The 21,951-nt window shown below is 43.2% G+C and overlaps 1 long non-coding RNA gene across 1 annotated transcript; it reads right to left on the bottom strand.

The window, feature by feature from the left end:
- Positions 1-751: 751 nt before the first annotated feature.
- On the bottom strand, positions 752-8,662 carry Gm34130. Its single transcript, XR_373778.3, has 4 exons — positions 8,549-8,662; positions 5,592-5,699; positions 3,666-3,876; positions 752-1,803 (listed from the first exon to the last, which is right to left on the bottom strand). It is a non-coding gene; the product is annotated as a predicted gene, 34130 (long non-coding RNA).
- Positions 8,663-21,951: the final 13,289 nt, after the last annotated feature.

Genomic DNA, 21,951 nt, shown 5'->3' with positions numbered 1-21,951 from the left:
ATTCACCTGTTTGGGGTGTTGGGGGGAGGGAAGCACGGGCCCACATGCCAGGGAATATACATGGAGGTTAGAAGACAATGTGCAGGAATTGGTTCTTTCTTTCCACCATGTGGGGTCCAGGGATGGGATTCAGGTCACCAGGCTTGGTGGTAAGCTCCTCTCTTTGGTGAGCTATCACCATTTGCTGCTCAAGAGCTCTAAGTCTTAAAACTCCTATCTACTGAGCTAGGTAGTGTAGGCTGAGTGGTTTCTCCCAAGCCAGTAGAGATCTGCCCTTCCTTGGGGGTAACTGTAGGGAGAAGAGATCACCAACTCCAGCATTCTGCAATGCAAGTTTTATTCTACAAAAGGAAAAGCAGTGCGAGCGAGTGCTGAGTCCAATGGTATTCTAACGTGTTTAGCAGACCCTTTAGTTTTAAAAAAAAATTACAATTGAAGTAGGAAGCCAAGAATGTCAGACAGAGGAGAGCCCAGCCACCTTGTTGAGTGTATAATCAGGAGCCCACACTCTTTCTGATGGGAGCCTCAGGGCTTATAGGTACCATTCTATGGAAACCATTGATCTTTCTGAACCCGTCACCCCTTGGATGGAGGAATGAGTGCTTACATCATTGAAGGAAACTGTTATGCAAGTTGTAACGGGCAGGACCTAGACTCAAAACATTCCAATGACTTGCTACGACACTTGAATTTAGTCTCCCCCAAACCAATTTCATCACAAGGGCCATATGGTACTAATGTTCAATTATAAACCTCTTTTTTTTCCCCCTGGTGCCTCCATAGCCAATAGCTTCCACTCCAGGGGAAAAATCATCACCAGAAGGACATTGTTCTTCTAACAGTCATGCTTCATACTCAAATGAGTAAAAAGTGAAAAATTATAATGTGTTTCAACCTGACTATTCATTACTTAATGACTCCCTTATGTCTAGACCTAGTGATACATCCTAATAAAGTCTCCACCCGATATGTAGTCATGCTGACATCAGAGAAGCACAAGCTGGGGTACTGCCTGCTCAACATAGGCCCCCTTCTTTCTCCATGATTGGGTCTACTCTTCCTGCACCCCCAAGAAGTCAAGGAATCAGCATCAGGATGTTATTGGACACTTGCACACAGCTGCTGAAGTAAAGCTTCTCACTTGGGTTGGAAGAAAAGTATGCAAGTTTCACCTGTTATTAAATTGTCGCCCCCATCAAGAGCCCATGGAGAAGTGTTCTTACAGGGCACATTGCAGTAAGCATGTCAAGGTCCCTGCTAAGATAGGGGGCATTGGAGTCTCTGCAACCCAAGCTAATGCAGCCTCAGAGGAGTTGGAGTAGTGGGGCATTTACTGCACAGCCAGTGACTTATAAACACATCTTGTCACTACATGAGTTCAAGCAATTACTGGGCAATTATACCTGCAAACTACCTGCTAATTAAAAGGAGTCTGGCGTGGGCCGCCATTTGGGAAGCAGCGGCTGTTCCTATACTTCGTTGGAATGATCATATCCTCTGAAGGAGACCTAATGCCTTCAAGAACTGGTAGGTGAGTGATCCACTTAGAAAGGAACTGAGTTACAGAGAAGGAGTAACTCCAACTCTGATACAGATCCAAGCAGTTCTTTGCAGGTAAGGAGAAAGGAATGATGAGCAAAGAGCCATGTCCGCAAACGCTGGAGTCCAGGTACACCTAGGGAGCCAGCACTTAGGTAACAGGTCCAGAGCATTGAAATGAACAAGCACCTACTAGAAGAGATCTGCCAGATTCTGAGCCCTGTGTAGAGTGCTGTCCATAAAGGGACTTGTTTCACTGTCAAGCTGTAAGAAAAACATTATTACCATTATTTTAATTAATTAATTAGTTAATTAATTAATTATGTACATGCATGTATATCTAGGTCTGTATGTGGGTATGTGGACATATGAATGCACTGCTCATAGCGGCTAGAAGAGGGAACTCTTTCCTGCTGAGCCATCTCAGCAGGCCTCAAAGTATATGTGTGTACACAGTTAATCTCTAAGGACGTTCTAAGTAATGTGGATTTTGAGTTAAGATTTTAAAACCTGTTCAGTTATGATTCCGTGGTTCTATTAGCCAACCTCTGAGACTCCTAGGCTGAGAGGTGGAAATTTGTTTTTCTTACCTGTCAAGATAGGATGTGTTGGAGATCACTGGCAGGTGAGATCATGGGGGACCATGGACTGAGGTGTGATTTTCAGATGTTCACTATCTATAGTCTCTAATATGCTTTATTTAACTAGTTACATCAGAGGATAGCATACAGCTGGGAAATGGGTATCAACATGTGTCAGGTTCTGTAGACAACTTGCCAGTCTGAATCTAATTGGCTCAGAGTAAGTGGCAGACACCCGGAGTAGCCTTGATGATTGAAGTCTGAACTCTTTTTTGGCCCCAGAAAGGAATGATTGCTATGAATAAAGACCCACTTCTAGTAGCATGAAAGATACTCAAGACAGCAGAATGGAAACACTCTTGTCAGTATCAGGCATAGTGGATTATTAGATACAAAAGAGGCAAGATGAGGAAAGAGACCTGGTTGTACTTGTTAGCAGCAGGCTTGGCTTTCTTCCCCTAGACTCACTGTTCTCATAAACACAATTGAAATAATATCATGTATTTATGAATGAAATACAGGCTAAGTGCTTGTCAGTTGGGAAAAAAAAGCCCTGTGAGCATCAGGCATCCTGGATACTTGATATACAATTCCAGGTGAGTGAATGCAATTTATCCATGAGCATAGATGTTCAAATATGGTTTCACTCTTTTATAATATACAGCCTTAGTCCATGTATGGACCTAGAAAATGTGAAAAGCAAGGTGGCTTTTAAATCATAGAAATGTATTTCTTTCAACCCTGAAACCTTCGGATAGGCTCACACACCTCATAGGACATTTCTTCTGACATGGAGGACAAGATAAGGGCCATTTTTTAAATAATAGAATTAACCAAATACAGGACAGATATACCTTTTTGATATAAACATGTTCCATAAGTGCCTCCATTGAAAATAGCACCACCATAAGAGCCAGGAAAGCACTGCTTTTCCTGTTTTAGAATAAAACTTGCATTGCAAAATGCTGGAGTTGGTGAGCTCTTCCTCTCTAAAATTTATCATGAATTTTTAGAAAACACATGAACACTCAAATCACTAAGAGCCATAATCTAGGAATAACATTTAAATAGTTGTGATCTTTAAATCCCTATTAACTGCCTCCATGTTCATCCTGGCTCTAGAAAACAATTCTTTCTTACACTCAAACGGGGCAACTGGAGGAGCCCAAAAGCATGGTTCCCAAAGATTCTAAGTAATGGCAATCAATGTAAGAGTCTCACATTTGCCTGTTTTCACACTTGTCCCTCAACTGAAGGGAAGTGCTCTGGCTATGAGATGTGGGTGAGTGACTTAGCCATTCAGCCCCGTGGATGATACACTTGTAAAATATCTCAATGCTTCTGCTGGAACAAAGTCAGAAAAGAAAAACTGAGGTCATATCTGTTGTTCCTGTCTCCCAGGGCGTGTCTCAGATGGGAGAACTAGAGAATCCCATAGTGCTAATGTCTTTGAGGGGAATCACATTCAACACAACTGCACTTGATCTTAGCTAAAAGGTGGAGGCACTGCCACTCAAAGATGCACACTGAATTTTCTTTGCTTACTCCCAACAGTGATGCTGGCTTCCCAGTGGATAAGTCAGTTTCAGGAAAGCTGGCTCATGTGGCTGAAGGTTGAGGATCTGGGGAGCTGCTTGACCATGTGAACTCTGCGCTGAAGCATCGTCATCGTCCCATCAACTCTGACTGGTTCTCCCAGGTCCCGTAGTTACGGTTCTGTGAATCACATCCATTCCAACGAAGCAGAACACAACAGCTGCATTGTCAGTAATCAGAGTTTAAGGGTAGTAACTTGGCCTTGAACATGGAGTCCAGCCTCTCGGGTCAACCTTCCTATGCTATGACCTTTTAATAGGGCTCCTCATAGTGTGGTGATCACAACCATAAAATTAGTTTTGTTGCTACTTCATAACTGTCATTTTGCTACTGTTATGGATCATACTATATATGTCTGTTGTGCAGGATGGTCCTAGGCATCCCCTGTGAAAAGTCAGATTGATCCCTAAATGTGTCACAACCCGCAGGCTGAGAACCACTGCTCTTGGGCAATGTTCCCGAGTGAAGGCTGGATTTCTGACTTCTAATCTATCCATGTTGGAGAATATCAAGAGGGCAAGGTAGAGGCAAGAGCCAGCAGACCCAAGAGTTTGTCCAAATGCTCTAGTAGGTTCTCCTGTCTCAGAATTAAAGCAGAGATGGATAGGAGATGACAGTGAAACAAAAGAGAAAGTACCCCCACAAAGCTAGTACAGAGACCTGTGGATACAGCATAGTAAGAGCTAGCGAATCAACTAAGCATTTTCTTTAAATTTTGTTTGACAGAATTTGAGCAGAAAAATTGGGCAATTTGCTGTTGCTATATTCTTTTTAGCTCAGTGTTTCTTATCATTTTCATCACCAGTTTATTTTTATAGTAGAAAGCACATAAAAATGTTCAAGTCTCAGAGTGAGAATGCTCAGAGAAGAGGAGTTTGAGCCCCACTTGAACAGGTGTCTTGCAATGCCTTGGTGATGATTTGTCTAAGTTTTACCCAAACTCCTGGCAGGAGATTCTTAGACAAAATTTAAGAATGCCAAGAGTTCACTCATAGGATGATGGCAAGAACTGAATTCCCATCACTTCATGGGGAGTCACTAAGGCAACTTATGCTGTTGTATGCCTGGCCTGGTGACAACATTCCTGAGTTTTGCTTTAGGGTCCCTATATATGATAGGCTTACTCCCGGTGTGGTTGACATTTAAGGAAAAGCTTTATCCTAAGAGGGGCAATGCTCTTGGTCTTCTTAAAGTCCTATGCCCAGGATCTCAGCAAGTCTTTTGTAGATTAAATTAAATGGACTGAATTGGTGTAGCATCAGCCAGGTTCCAATTAAAGTCATAGCTGTCTGCTGAGAAACAGCCTCGGCTCTGGGGAGAGATGCTGACTCATATAATGATAGTTCTCTAGGGCCAGTGGGCATTTTCAATCCTTTTAAGGATTAGTTTCACCAACCAGTTTTAGAATGTCCAAAGTCAATGTTGGAATTCTTCACTGAAGCCCACTGAACACTGCCAGTTCTCCAGAAGTGAGCAAGTTGCTGTGTCGCCACATGTTCCCTATCTCTACATATTTTGGATCATTCTCCAGCTGTGTCAGAGGCTTCTGGAAGGCAAGAATCTATTTCTCATAGGCTTTTGTACTTACTTTTGTACTTACCAAGAGCAACCTTTACATTTTTATTCAATTGATATTATCCAGATAAGATGAAAACAAGACAACTCAAAATCCCACCTGGAGCCAGGTGTGGTGGCGCATGCCTTTAATCCCAGCACTCAGGAGGCAGACACAGGCAGATCTCTGAGTTCGAGGCCAGCCTGGTCTACAGAGTGAGCTCCAGGACAGCCAGGGCTTCACAGAGAAACCCTGTCTCAAAAACAAAACAAAACAAAACAAAACAAAACAAAACAAAACAAAACACAAAAGAATCCCACCTGGATGCCTGTAGATCGTGTTCATATATGATACTGTCTCCTGTCTCATCTTCTCAAACATCATGTTTCTGAGGATATAAGGCTGGGAAGAGATGCTTGTTGTGGAAGCTGATGCCCATGGGATGGGAAGAGAAGAGTCAGTGAAGCAATGCATAAGAAAAAACGGGAGAGGAGATAAGAAGCTTGGACCACTTCAGCAGCTTTACGTTGCCCTTGGACTTTGGGCAGACATTGACGGACACTACAGATGTGGCAAAGATATGTTGCTAAGAGGGTGAAGAAGGGTAGCCATGATACTCAGGACTCAGTTTGGAAGGATACTTGCAATCACTGGGTCTACTTTTTATTTATTTATTTATTTTAGAGAATGTGGAGGTTCACAGATACAGAGTGGCATCATATCATGCTGGTGGCTGGCCATAGAGAGGCTACTACTTAAGGAGATGCTTCAGTGTTGCTAAGCATCCCTTCCTAAGATTCACAAAGGATCTCTCTCTCTCTCTCTCTCTCGGTTTTTTTTTTTTTTGAGACAGGATTTCTCTGTGTAGCCCTGGCTGTCCTGGAACTCACTCTGTAGACCAGGCTGGCCTTGAACTCAGAAATCCACCTGCCTCTACCTCCCGGGTGCTGGGATTAAAGGCGTGTGCCACCACTGCCCGGCAGGATTTCTATCTCTTAAATATAAACATACCGTGTATACAATCATAGAGAAGTCATTGCCCTAAGCTTGCAAGTTACACACTCAGAGTACCTGCATAAGTTTGAATACATTGTGAATACTCCCAAAGACTGCAGACTGGGGTATAGGGGAAGGTTAGAGAGGTTTGTCCTGTACCTCTTCCTTCTTTCCTTCCTTCCTTCCTTCCTTCCTTCCTTCCTTCCTTCCTTCCTTCCTTCCTTTCTCTTTCTTTCTTTCTTTCTTTCTTTCTTTCTTTCTTTCTTTCTTTCTTTCTTCCTTTCATCTTTGGTTGAATGTTCTAATGTATACTTGCAATGATCATCTGTTTGCCCCTCCACTCAGAAAGATGCTGGTACATAGAGCAACTTATTCATCATACAATGTGGACATTGTCTTTGTGAGAATTGGATGGATCTCTCAAGACCAGAACTGGAACCCATAAATTAGGGCAAGATGCAGCGGTGGGCCCAAGCAATCAATGCTCAGAAGCAGGGGGCTTCCTGGTGATTGACCGGAGATGCTACAGAACAAAGGGTAGGATGCCAGGCTGGGAAGCTTGTGCCTGCACAGAGTGGGATGCCAGGCTGGGAAGCTTGTGCCTGCACAGAGTGGGAGGTAGGTATAGGCTCCATCCTTAGCATAGCCACAAGAATAGGAACAGGGAGAGCTGCAATTTTAGACATCAGTGTTCAGGTTCCTAGACAAGAAATGAGGATAGGAAGGAGACCTGCCTTGTCCCTCTTGTGTCCCCCAGCAGGCCAAATCAGGCCATGCACATCTCGAGTTAAAATGTAGTGCCATGCCTGCGTGTTACTTCAGGTAAAGCATTAATTAGATGAGAAATGTAAACCATGGCACCTAGTTCCTCAAAGGCTGCAGGTAGAAAGCCATTCTCAGCTGGCACAGCAACAAGGCTAGAAACTTCCTGAAGATTTATGAGCACCGTAAACCCTGCTACAACTATTAAATGAGAAAAATATAATGCCTCATAGTGAGTGGCAGGGGAGAATGCCGAAATGATAAATCTGCCGAGCATTCGAGTCAACATCATATTGGAAGACAAATTGAAAACATCTGACTGAAAGGGTGTGGCTGCAGGCTGGTTGACTGGCTCTCCATTGAAACTGCAGAGCAGAAGGCACAAGTCACCGTGTTTGATGTTCCTGTCATTTTGCCAAATTCTAGAGGCACAGAAAGGATTATTTACTATATAAAAATGTATGAAATGGTAATGACAACAAAAGTCTGTTCATGCAATACACACAAGATAAAAAATAAAAGCCATATAAACACACGTGGAAAAAATTGAGAAACAGTCTACTGTCAACATTTCTAAAAACACAGCCCCTGACTGAAAGGCAGATTCCTCATCAGGTAGTTTATAGAAGCAGTTTCCATTAGGATACAAATGTTCTGGTACTCATATTTCCCCATTCTGAGAAAGCAATGGAAGATGCAAGTGGAAGATGCCCTTGAAAGATGCATTCCATCTCCTGTAGGCAGCAATAGCTTTTCCCAAGAGAAGCTTGGAAGTGAAAACAAGCTTTCACTCTGGTCTGGACTAGTTGTCTCCTGTAATGTCACTTTCTATCTGACACACTAGTGACTTTCCTGGATGTTATGATAAAGGTAACTGACATAAGTAACTCTAAAGAGAAAGGGTCTGTTTGGGCTTACAGTTTGAAGTAACACAGGCTGTCATGGTGGGAGAAGGCACAGAAGAGGACCAGGAGGCTGTGTGGTTACCAAGGCATCCACAGAAAGTGAACAGGAAATGGGGCTAGGATGTAACACAAAGATCCGCCCTTAGTGACCCTCTTCCTTCATCGAGGCTCCACCTCTTAAAGGTTCCACCATGGGTCCTCCAACCTTGGAATCATCAAAGGCCATTACACCACTATCACTACCACCAATATCATCACCGAAGCCCACCAACACCACCTCTGCTGCCTGTACCCGCACTCCTTGGCTTTTAGTTGTCCCACAAAACACTTCTGCCCGTAAAAGTAGTTAGACCCAAACTTAAGTTCACAGAACTTCGTGAGATGTAGCAACAGAAGGATGCTACCTCTCTTCCTTGAGAAAATATCTAGCCGACAAGTTTTAATACGAACCAAGGAGAACCCTGACAGGCAGATCTATATCACTTTGTCAAGAGTGACGGCTTGTCTTACAGTGAGGTAGCAACTGGTAAAAATACTCTGTTTAAATCAGCTTGGAAATGCTGTGAAGTACTGAAGGAAAACGTGACAAACCTCACCAGGTTCGTTGAACTCACCTTACAAATCAAATAATCCGCATACGCACAGCGTGCCCCTCCCACCTTCCCAGAGGGCAGTGCGGGAGGATCACAGACGTGAAGCAGCTCGTCCTGTCAACTTAGTAAAGAAAGCTGTGGGTAGAACAGAGACATCTTCATTTTCAGTCTTTATGTTCATCAGTGCTGTTTGATAACATAGACTCGATCGTTTCCTGTGGTTTGATGGTCCCCTTCAAATACTCATATTGAAATGCTGTTATAACAGCATTAACAGGCAAAACCTTCAGGAAGTTGTTGGGCCATTATGGCTCTGTCCTTGTGGATGGGTGTGTAGGTCTAGGAGAAGTTCCCGAGGGGAGCCAGAGAGTAGGTATGATCAGGTCAAAGTGCATTTTATACACGCTTTGATTCTCAAAGCATTAATAAATGCAATGTTTTAAAGGACAAAGGCAGATCTGAGAGGAGTGGCTCAAGCCTCTATCCCTGTACTTGGTAGCCTGAGGCAGGAGGATCCTGTCACATCTGAGGCAAGTCTGGGCTACATAGTGAGTTTCAGGGCAGCCTGACTATAGAGTAGACCCTGTTTCACAAAACCAAACGAAAACTCTAGAAAAAGTCAGCCACTGGATCTCCCCATGCCTTCTCCTGCTTCCTTCCCCTCCTCTCCCCTCCCCTTTGCTTTCTTCTCCTCCCTTTTGCTTTCTTCTCCTCCCCTCAACCCTCCCTCGCCTTTGGTAGGTGCTCTTCCCTCAGTCTTGAACTTCCCAGTCTGAAGAACTGTAAGCCAATGTGTTTCTGTTCTTTATAAATTATCCAGCCTCAGGTATTCTGTTACAGTTAAATAGCACAGACTAAAACATCATTCAGACTTTAAAATGATTTGAAGCACATCTCTTGTCCCTGGTCTTCCTCATCCAAATAGCCCTGTAGCACAGACCTGGTCAACACACTTCCTCCTCCTGAAACAGCTCTTAAGATTCTGTAAGCATGTTTCTCAAAGTCCCTTCCTCTTATGCTTTCTCCCTGTGGAGTTTCCCCTGAGGCCTCTGCTGTGACACAGCCTCCAACCTTGGTACTCCAGGTGACTTGTTCTGACTTGTTCATTTCTCTAGTGAGTCCCCACTGAGGTCTCCCCTGGTGAAAACCCCCTCTTCCCTTAAGGCCAGGTTGAAAGATGTCTCCTTTTGGGCAGCCTTCCTATAGGCCAGCCTACCTGGGATCATTGTCTTCTCTGCTTTGCTTCTTTCTCTGTGTCAGCTTTTATTGGCCTCCACTATCTTTGATTTAGAAGCCTTGTGAGGTTAAATCCATTCCTTGCTCACTGCTGCAAACCCTAGGCTTCGTATATCATACAGAGAAAATATCCAGTTAATAGTTGAATAAACAAATGTACAATTCAATATAACAATGCCACTTTTCTCAACCCCAGAATCAATGAATTCACATAAAAATAAATAAAGGGTCTTGATGAGGGTAAAATAAGTCATCAGTCATCTTTTTATTATAAACTCATACTGTATGGTTTGTGGACAGCTCCAGTCTCATAGTAACTGAAAACATACATTTTTTTTTCAGCTCAAAGGCAATATATATTATCTTTGGAAAATATGCAATTTCATATTAAACACCATTATATAGAGGTTATATTTGTTTCAGTAAGGTATGATGCTACAGAAATATTCTATTTCAGAATTTATCAAGAGGTGTTGAATAAGGCCTGCTCTGGGACTCACTTGTTAAATATTTAATATAGTATATATACCTTGAAATATTACCAAATAGCAGGTTTGGAAAGAAAACACCAGATAGATTGTGTGTGTGTGTGTGTGTGTGTGAGAGAGAGAGAGAGAGAGAGATGCACGCCGTGAAGGTGTTCCTGATTACTTGTGGTTTTAATATTATGAAGTTCAGATGTTCTATTTCTGGGTAGGCAAAGATATTCCCATTTTAAATTAACAAACATAAATGACAACTATCCCTTTCCATGTTTCACCCGAAGTCTAACAGAGTTTGGAGGAAGGTAGTGGGTGTGGGTGTGGATATGATCCAAATACATTGCATAAATGTGTCAACATTTAAAATAATAAATTTAAACTTTTTTTTTAAAATAAAGACTAACAGAGAATCTACTGGTACCCCAAGGAGTTGCTCCCTAATGTTACATACAATCAAGGAGAAAAGTCAGATGGATAAAGCATAGCCTGGTTGGTTAGTGGCATCCTTCCTATTTCTCCTCCGGATGATCTTGTTGCTCCCAACTCCTGGGCAAGTCAACCACGAATCACCCTCATTTCCAGCTGGATAATGTACTTGCAAATGATATAATAAATTCAGGGTGTAGTTTTATACATATTAAAGATATGCTTTTTCTTTGTTTTACTTTGTTTTTGTTTGTTTGGTTGGTTGGTTGGTTTGGTTTTGGTTTGGTTTTTAGCACAATGTAGTCCCTCCTCTAGGAGCATTGTAAATTATAATGCATTTTAAAAATCTGCCCATCACATAAAAAAGAAAAAGTCTCAGGGACTACAAGGTGAAGTTAGAATGGTATACGGCTTAGAGTTAGTATGTTAAATTTGGGACATTACTGCTTATAGTTTAAGTTTACCTCAAGACCCCTGCTTTCCAGCCTGTGGCCCTACTAGATGATGGTGGAACCTACAAAATGAATAGTAGGTTGCAGACCCCTGCATCTTCGTCTCCTGGCCACCCTAAAGTCTGCAGCTTTGCTCTCATGCACTCCATAGCCTAATGTGCTGCCTCATTAAAGGCAAAGCAGCCAAATGACTGCATCTGAAAACCTCTGAAACCCTTGGCCAAAGTAAAACCTTCCTCCACGCAAGTTGATCACCTTGGCTGTTTTGTCAAAGCCAGGGGAAGCTGCACGAAACAGGAGTTTATGGAGTCCATTTTTCTACAAGGCAACGTTTTGAAAGGAAAGCAAGATTGGAGGAAACCACTTCCCAGTAGGAGTGCTTGTGGGCAAGGCCCACCAACAGAGGCTTGCTCTGTGATTTGAGTGACATGTCACTCTGGAGAGTTGAAGGGGAGTGTGTCCCCCCTGGAACCCTATCTCTCTTATTCCACTTCATTGAAGTGGTTTGTGAGTGAGGCTGATAGAGCTAGACTCTTGGGCACAATTCCTTCCCAAGTTGGGTAGGCCAGCTACACTGGATCCCTCTAAAGGAGGACTCCATTGTAAAAATACAAACTGATACAATTCAGGTATTGCCTTTGAAAGCAGCCTTTGGGGCACATGCAATGTTTCCTCTCAGTGTTTCTCTGACAGTCACCATCCACCAGACTGTGAGTCAGAGCTCACTTGGTTACCCATCTTTCTCTTTCCAGAAGACAGCACACACATCCCGGGCAGCTATGACCTCACTGTGTATACACAGCCCAGGGGTTAACTAAACAGCCCCAGCCCTGAAAGTAACCACAGAAAGAAACAAGAGACCATTTGCATACATACACATTGCATTTTTCTTTTTTAAAACCCTCAAAGTATTTCCATAACCACTTCTTATTCCTTAACAGAAACTAATCACTACCCAGCTTGAGAACGAAACAAGGCTGAAGCTTTAGCACCCTGACCCAAATCAGCCGACCTTCTTGGTTTTTCTTGCTGTGTTTCAGAATGGCACCATTATAAAAGGAAACCAGTACATCTGGAGTTTGCTGGCTAGTACCTCTTTCTTCAGACCTCCATGAGAAGTGGGATCTACTGTCTTTAAGAAAACTCTCTCAAAAATGCCCAATCTTCCAAAAACCTAATTCACAGGCACCACGTCAGATCTTAACCTGATCTGATTATTGAGCCCCTGCTTTTAGGGAGACAAGTAGTCTTAGTCTTGGCTGAAGTGAACTCACATGAGTTGTTACAGTCAGTGAAAGGTAGAGAAGGCAATAGTCTGGCCCATCCACCCAGAGCATATGAGTCTTGCTTCTGCTCTATGATGGACTCTCTGGTCTCCATGGTGACATTCTCTGCTCTGTGTTAGGAGACTCATCTATAAATGGGGATCTCTTGCCCCTAGACATTTCAGCTGCTCAATGGCCACATACTTCATAGAAGAATAAAGTTTCCACACCCTTCTTTTCCTAAGGGGGATACAAGCTGAGTGTACTGGCTAGTTTTGTGTCAACTTGACACAGGCTGGAGTTATCACAGAGAAAGGAGCTTCAGTTGGGGAAATGCCTCCACGATATCCAGCTGTAAGGCATTTTGTCAATTAGTGATCAAGGAGGGAGGGCCCCTTATGGGTGGTGCCATCTCTGGGCTGGTAGTCTTGGTTCTATAAGAGAGCAGGCTGAGCAAGCCAGCGGGTGGGGGGGAGCCAGTAAAGAACATCCCTCCATGGCCTCTGCATCAGCTCCTGCTTCCTGACCTGCTTGAGTTCCAGTCCTGACTTCCCTGGTGATGAACAGCAATGTGGAAGTGTTAGCTGAGTAAACCCTTTCCTCCCCAACTTGCTTCTTGGTCATGATGTTTTGTCCAAGAACAGAAACCCTGACTAAGACACCGAGTCTCCACTTAGACGCTTGAATTCTCAGACTACATGAAGTTCCAAGGACTTCCCATAGGTTTGCCCAGCAATTAGAGTCAGCTTGATTATATGAAACCTTCCCTTCCTCTCAGAAAATCAGAAGGGAACCAACACACACACACACACACACACACACACACACACACACACACACACACTGACTTATGGAACTAAACTCTCACCAGAGCCCCCAATATGCTGTTGTCTATCTATGCTATAAATAACTTTCCTAACTTACCCAATCACTTACCCAAAATGACAAACTACCCCAGTGTCCCCTTTGAACTCTAACCCTGAGACCTTTCACCTATGACATATACCAAAATGCATACATGGAGAGAAGAGAAAAGCACAACTTCTGCTCAGGACCCTGGGCAGCTGCCAGAAGGGCAGCCTGGAGCACTGACTTGGACTGCTGGCTGTGGGGCAGGGTTGCTCTGACCAGGTGGTCCTTCCTGAGTAGGTCCTTGTGAGAATCATGGCATGCTTTGCCCAGCTCTTCCCCATCACACTTGGCTGGACCACCTCTTCCCAAGCCTTACAATTGGACCTCAAACAACATCCCAGTTAGGATCCAGCAGGAAGAGCTCAGTGCGACAACTTCCTCACTGCTGTGCTGTATGTCACCACAAAAAGAGGTCAATTCACATCATCCCCTTCGTGGCTAAATAGCTCAGGAGCAGCAACAAGCTGATTCCTGAGCCCTGCAGCCACAGTCAGGCCAACCATTCCTTATTCAGTCTGTGCACAGCTAGTCAACCTCTCCAGAGAGGATATATATATATATATTTTAACTCGAGACTGATATGCAGGTGTAATCCCATGGGGACCATTTGTCACCCTTCTGGCCAGCAGCTCTGTGAGACACTAATATTAGAATCAAGTTTCCTCAGCCTTTGAAAACTTTAGTATAGAATGAGATTACACAGTCTCAATTCCCCTCTTAAGAAACTTGCTTGATCTCCTAAGTCCCACAGAGGATAATCTCTCGCAGGACAGCTCAGGTGACAGTACACTCTTTCTCCATTTCAGGGGGATGACTGCAAATCCGTGTCCTGGTCAGGAAGGTCACAGAATGAGCCCAGGTTAGATAAGCAGGACACATCCTTCATCTAGCTTTTCTCCCTGGAGGAGAGAGCATATTATTGAATATCCTTGAAAATATTTGCAAAAAGTTCATTGTGAGGAAGGTGAAGTGATTTAGGAGAATTAGAGACCAGCAAATCTGTGTTTGAATCCCAGTTCTTTTTAGACTGAGACTGATGAATTAGCTTATTCTTCAACCTATCTGAGGCATGACCTCTGCCTCTGTTAAAAAGAACAATGGCTGTCAGCCTTTGGAGGGCCTTGTAATGATTAGTCATATGTGTTTGAAGTGTCTGGCCCAGAGTAAGCTTTCAATGCGACCTGGTTATTCTTAGGAGTGGAGTAATCGGGGGTTTATTTAGAGGTTCTTGGATGGTATGGGCAGAGATCAGTGGGGATGAGGCTCAAGTTCTTCCCTGAGTGTTCTCTGGGGAATGGCCAGACTGAGGACAGGACCCAAGACTACACGACCCATCAAACTGCCCAGTGGTGGCATCTCTCTGGCATTAAGAAAAGTTGGTAGTACATTGGCCAGTAAGAATAAGAAGATATGGAGTGACAGTTATGCTGTGTAGCTGGAGCTTGGCCAGCATTACAAGGTCCCTATTACACCCACCTGGCCCAGCCCATCTCCTGGAGATCCTTCTTCATAGGTGCCATGACTCTATGCAAGGTGACAAGAAGAAGATGTAAACCAATGTGGCCTTATATGGTTTTATCAGAATGTCATAGCTTTTCCCAGAAAGAAGCCAAGGTGTAGCTCATATCTGTACACCTTGAGCCCTGGCGTCCTCCAATAAATGGGTAGACAGCCATGTTTGGCCATCTAGCTTTATTTTTATTAATAGAAAGTTTGGTAATGTCATTTGAGAGAAAAATAAAACTCTGGCCAAAGAGGGTATATATTTTAAGATGACACACACTATATTTAGCAACTGGGATTATGCCCCTTGGGAGACATGAAAGAAGAGGAAGCGAGATTAGAGCTGACATCTGGCTGGGGCAAATGTCATCTCCCAAAGTGGCCATACTCATCACAGGCCCACACCAGTGCCAAGGAGGAGTGAGAAGGCAGGACAGCCAGAGCTCATCCAGTACCAGATGCTACTCCTGTTCCAGGTGTTGAGAGATGATCACTACAGGCAGGCCTGGACCAGTTAGGGAGGAGGGCCAGGCAATGACACGCACTCACAGGCTGACTCTTCATGTGTTCACCAGTGTTTAATGTTTAACAATTGATAAGAAACCATCGAGCATAAGGAGGTTGACATACTTCCCCTCTGAAGTACAGTCTAGAATTCATCAAGGTTCTCCATGGGCTGACATCATTGTTTGAAGAAGAACTGGCTGGGCAGTGTGCTAACTTGGCATGTAGTTATCAACTGTTTATGCAGACGATATGATCTGCCCTTGAATAATTTATAAATTAAAAGTTTATTACTGCTTCCCAGAAATTGAATGGTCATAACCAAAACAACAATGCTTACCTGCTTATTGTTTTGGGGTAGGTGTCTTCTATTTCTTACCTCATTTTATTCCCATGGTATCCATGTAAAATTTACTGACTATCCCTTGACATTTGAATACAAACATTGTGGGGGTCCAGACCTTATAATAATCTTGTAAAAATATAAAAAATTACGTTAAGAGATTTAAAAATTCCTATACCCAAAGAAAAAGCACAGCTAACATTTTAATGATGTTAGTTCCACCGTGTGCATGCATATTTTAAGTTGTTGTAATACTATATGCAAAAATGTCACATAGTGTTTATTCAACTAAAATTCTTCTATAAGTATTTACTATACAAACAGCTTATCTATGCAATTTTCTGTACAAATATCATTTGAAAACTACAAAGCATTACTTTGAGAGCTACACCTCAAGATGTTTAATGAATTCTCAATATTTGGTATTTCCTGATTCTCAGATTTCTCTGTTGCACTGTTCCAATGAACACATCTTTAGATATACCATATTTTGGGAGGGCACTTGGGAATTTGCTTGCACAAATGAAAACAGACAGCATGGCCATCTGGTTAGCCCACCTAGGCACGCTCAGCTTTTGAGAGTTCTTACAAAGAGTCATGACAAGGAGGCCAAGCAAGAGTATCAATACAACCAAGAAAACAAAAGCATTGGACACTTAAACCCCAGGTTTCTCCATGAAAACTCAGCCATGTCTGTGTAGGCTTTCAGAGACCCATTGAAACTAAGAATTTAAATCAGTGGTTGCAAATTTTCACAGGAGAACCACTGTAAGAGTTTGTCAAAAGTATTAGGGCAGAGCCTAGATATCCACATTAAAAATATATTTAAAAAAAAAAACAGTGGGAGAGAAGAAAACAATGACAATTGTCCTATCCTGGTGTCAACTTGGTAGTCTTATTTTGAAGCTTTGAAAACTTCTGTGTAATACTTTTTACCCTGAGAGGAGATGATTGCCAAGTTCTGTCTGTCCCACAGCATGAAGAGGGTCAGTACAGCAACCAGGGTGATGAGAGCAAATGTGCATATGGCTTCTGAGTGAGATGCTGATTGAAAGAACCAGGAGTTGAATGGCACATAAGATCACATGAAGTCAGATGTAGGCATTTGCTCCATTGCCCTTGACTCTGCATAGAGAGACCTGGTGACACTACCCTTGGGCCATGTAGAATGTCCACAGTAAACATCCATTTTGTTTTAGGGATATGGAGAAGGGACCAGCCCTTTAACTCTGGTTTACACAGAATATGCTGGTAAAGTTTAGCTGGAAGTGGTGATCAACAGCTAGATAGGGTTGGAGCTCAACTTGGCAACATTCATTACTGTGTTTGGCTTCACAGAGGCAATTCCAAACATGGCCATGGTGAAGCTATCAGTGCATCTGCTGGAGAATTTGGGTCAACCAGAAGTGTGTCGTCTGGGAGAACTGTGTGAGGGTCAGCTTTATGCTCTGGGATCAGGTCCCCTCTTGCAAGATGACATCAGTTTTCTGGGCTTCAGTTCTAATGACTTCCAGATGTTGTGGGTCCCATGTGCAGCCTAGAGAATGCAGCCTCCACATGCCGCTGCCCCAAGGCCCCACCTGGGACTGACGCACTTCACTGGCTTTCCCTTCTTCTACCATCACGGTTCATCAGGAAAACAGGTCAGGTCTGCCTCTGAGACTGTGTGGACAGCTGGCAGATAATTCAGAGAGCAAATTCCAGCCTGCTTGCAATTGAGGCTCCCCAGTTAGCTGGCCAGCTTGAGTCCTCAGGATGATTGCCTTGCCTTGGGGTGTACATGAAGGAAAGCAGATGCAACTCCCTCTTGCATAGTGGGGTTCTGTTAGCTACCTAAAAACATTAGAAGGCAAGAAATCTATAGAAAAGGTAGAGGATGCTCGCCCTGTCTAGAGATATGTTGCTATGGTGATTTGAAGTCACTCACCTATCCATGGCTTTATTCTAGAGTAAGCAATGAAGTCAATGCTGAGAAAAGCTCAAAAGGAAAGAAGAGTATCTCTTTTTCATTTGCTCTTGCTGTGATCAATTCTCCTACAAAAGCAACTTAAGGAGAATGGTCTTATTTGGCTCAGAACTCCAGGTTATAGTCCATCTTCATCTTTAAAGAAACTCAAGGCAGCAGGAGCTTGACACCATTGGCCACACCCACAATGAACAGCTGGAGAAGATGAATTCATGAGCACTTTCACTCAACCCTTTTGCTTCTCTCTTATGTAGTGAAAACTCCTCCTCTACCAAGTTCAGGAATTCCCACAACTAGTTGAGGAGCTGGTGACAGTTAAGGGCTGCTGGGGATGGAGATGTTTTCATTAATTAATTTATTCCATTTACATCCTATCGCAGCCCTCCTCACTTCTCTCCTCTCAGTCCCACCATCCCACCCCCCTTCTCTCATTACTGCCCCTTCTCCTCAGAGAAGGGAAAACCCCCTCCAAACCCCATGGGTACCACCCCGCCCAGGTAGGTCAAGTCTCAGCAGGACTAAGTGCATCTCCTCCCATTGAGGCCAGATAAGGCGGACCAGCCAGGGGGAAGGGAGTCCACAGGCAGGCAATAAAATCAAAGAGAGCCCCTGGGACAATTGTTGGGGGACCCACATGAAGAGTGAGCTGCATATCTGCTACATATGTGTAGGGGATTGAGGCCAAATCTATGTATGCTCTTTGGTTGGGGGTTCAGTCTCTGAGCCCCTGTGGGTTAGCTGGCTCTGTAAGTCTTCTTGCAGTCTCTTCAACTACTCCAGCTCCTTCACTCCTTCTCCAGATTCTTCCACAAGACTCCCTGAGTTCTGCCTAATGTTTGGCTGTGGGTTTTTGCATCTGTTTACATCACCTGATAGTGAAACCTCTCAGATGATAGTTGTGTTAGGCTCCTGTCTGCAAGTATAGCACAGCTGCCATTAATACTGTCAGGGGTTGGCTTTTGCCCATGGGGGTGGGTCTTAAGTTAGGACAGTCATTGGTTGGCTATTTTCTTAATCTCTGCTCCATCTTTATTCTGCACATCTTGTAGGCAGGGCAAAGTTTTTGGTCAAATGTTTTGTGGGTGAGTTGGGTGGTGTCCCCCCTCATTTCTATGGAAGTCTTGCTTGGCTACAGCGAGTGGATACTTCAAGTTATAAATCCCCCGCTGCTAGCTGCCAGGAGTCTCAGCTACCTTTATTTCCTCCCAGGAACACCCCCCCCTGTCTCAGGTCTCCAGCTTGTCCCAGAGATGCACTCTCCCCACCCCACCAATTTCCCTTCTCTCTCCCAGCTCTCTCAACCCCATCCCCACTAACTTGTACAGCCACTATGAAAATCAATCTGGCAGTTTCTCCAAAAATTGGGAGTAGTTCTACCTTAAGATCCATCTATAACATTCCTGGACATACACCCAAAAGATGCTCCACCATCTCACAAGGACACCTGATCAACTGTGATCATAGCAGTTTTATTTGTAATAGTCAGAACTAGAAACAATCCAGTTGTCCTTCAATTGAAGAATGAATAGAGAAAATATGGTACATTTACACAATGGAATATTACTCAGCTATTAAAAACAAGGTCATCATGAAATTTGCAGGCAAATGGAACTAGAAAATATCCTGAGTGAGGTAACTGAGAAAGATATGAATGGTATATACTCAATTATAAGTGGATATTAGCATAAAGTACAGGATAACCTTGATAAAACCCAGAGACCCAAAGAAGATAAGTAGCAGAGAGGGCCCAAGGAGGGTGCTTGAATCTTATTAAGAAGGGAAAATAAAATAGACATCAGAAGTGGATGGAGGGATGGAACTAGGTAGGAGAGGTTGGAGAGGAGAAGGGAATGGAGTCAGTGGGAAAAAAATTTTTAAGAGTGCATCTCCTGGTAGGTTTACTATATTCCAGAGGCTGTCCACATATATGAGAATATGGGCAGCAAAAATGGACTTGGGAAGACCTAAGGAAAATTGGGGGACAATAAGGGATATAACAGAAAGTATGCTGTATGAAATACTTTTTTTTGAAAAAAGATTTATTTATTTATTTATTTATTTATTTATTTATTTATTTATGTGAGTACACTGTAGCTGTACAGATGGTTGTAAGGAATGTGGTTGTTGGGAATTGAATTTTTAGGACCTCTGCTTCCTCAGGTCAACCCCACTTGCTCAGTCTCTGCTTGCTCCAGCCCAAAGGTTTATTTATTATTATACAAAAGTACACTGTAGCTGACATCAGATGCAACAGAAGAGGGCATCAGATCTCATTACAGGTGGTCGTGAGCTACCATGTCGTTGCTGGGACTTGAACTCAGGACCTTCAGAAGAGCAGTCAGTGCTCTTACCTGCTAAGCCATCTCGCCAGCCCATGATATTCTTAAATAATATATTTCTCAATCACAATAAAAGGTCAACAAATCAAATTCAGCTATAAAATAAAACAAAGCTTGAAGGAAAGAGAGGGGTATGTAGGTTTTGGAGGGGTTAAGAAGAAGTATTAGATCAAAAGGCATTACATACATATATTAGCATCCCCAAAGAATTAATAAAAACATTCATGTATACATATCAAAGATCCATGCTCTGGAAATAGTTTTCACCCACAGTGTAGGTATCCCTACCTCAACTACTGCAATCAAGATAATCTCCTGCAGACATGCTTCAAGGCCAACCCAAACTAGACAGTTTTTCACTGAGACTCTTGCCAAGTGATTCTGGGTCATGACTATTGACAGTTTAAACTATTCATCGCAGATGGCTCTCCATTTTTTGGTAGGTTAAAAACGATGCCATGATGGCTCACCCCCAGGACCATTTCTGGTTTGTTGAAAGAGAAGGGGGCAATGGGACTAGGGAGAGAGTAGTACTATGTGTGTAACTTGAGGTTAAGGTCAGGAACTTGGATTTAGGCAAGACAAAGATGTTGAGCAGAGTCTTTTGAGACACATAATCCCTGGATATTCCACACCACCTAAATAGGGACTTTGATTCCTGCTAGAAAAAGTATCCAGAACCCTGTGCAAACCTTTTCTGCATGGGGTTGAAGAGTGTGTTTTCGCCCACCACCACCAGATACAACAGTGCCTACGAGGACAGATTGTTCTCCTGGAAGGGTATTGCTTCTGAATCTTCTCTAAGGCACTGTACTTACACACTCTAGTTTCTAGTTTTGCCATTCTGTGCAAATGTCACAGGCAGTACAGTTCTGTGATTTATTTTGAAACTTGACATTTGGTGTTCCTGGGGCCAGGGTTCAAGTTAGCACTGTTTTCTCTGGATTCCGAGTGCTCTAAGGTAATCTCCTTCTTTGCTTACTCCTTGGCCCTTGCTATCTCTAAGTTGATGACTTTTCTCTTTTTATTCCTTTCTTCTTCTTCTTCTTCTTCTTCTTCTTCTTCTTCTTCTTCTTCTTCTTCTTCTTCTTCTTCTTCTTCTTCTTCTTCTTCTTCTTCTTCTTCTTCTTCCTCCTCTTCCTCGTCCTCGTCCCCGTCCCCTTCCCCTTCCCCTTCCCCTTCCCCTTCCCTTCTCTTCTCTTCTCTTCTTTTCTTTTTTTATCCACATTCTCCTTTAACTCGTGATAACCATCCTGAACCTCTTGAGTGCTAAGATTACATACCTCGCTCAAATTTCATCTTTAAATCACTGCCAACACTTTCTGACTGTGTCTCTGACTCTTAGGAAATTTGTTCTTTGATAATTCCATATATGTGTGTAGCATGCTCTGGTTACTCTCGCTGCCGCCCTCCATTTTCCCTCCTACCCACTAACCCCAACAAGTCTCTATTCACATTCATGCCTTCCTGTCATTTTGTGACCCACTGAGTTTAACCATGACTCTCTGTGTGGCCATGGGTTTGGAACTATCCTCTGCAGCTTTGTGGACTCATCGGTGGGTATATACCCAAAGACAATGACTTCCCCTCTCCCAGAATCCACTAGAATCCAATAGATCAGCAAGGAGGAGATGGCCCTGTGAGCCCCTCCTCCATCTATGATTAACTGCTGACAGGTCCAGTCTTGTGAAGGCTCTCAAGGCAACTGTATCTGCTCTGAGATTTGATTGACATGGCTATGTACAGGGACTTGTCTGTAGAACTCTATCTCTGTTTCCCCCGTGTATTATCATGCTAGGAGATCAGAACTGTGTGCTTCGGTAGGAATGTTTTCACCTGAAAGGCTCTTCGCCATAGGCTAAGTGCACACTGTAACCACAAAGGACCTATGCATATGTGTATCTATGTATGCATGTGTATTTATACATACATGCAAATATCATATAAACATATATTTATAAAAAAATAAAGGTGTCTGGTAGCAAGAAAACAGCAC

Source organism: Mus musculus, chromosome 1, assembly GCF_000001635.26.
Source record: "Mus musculus strain C57BL/6J chromosome 1, GRCm38.p6 C57BL/6J".
NCBI lineage: Eukaryota > Metazoa > Chordata > Mammalia > Rodentia > Muridae > Mus > Mus musculus.
The sequence above is the reverse complement of the archived record's forward strand: the minus strand, read 5'-3'. Positions and strand labels throughout refer to the sequence as shown.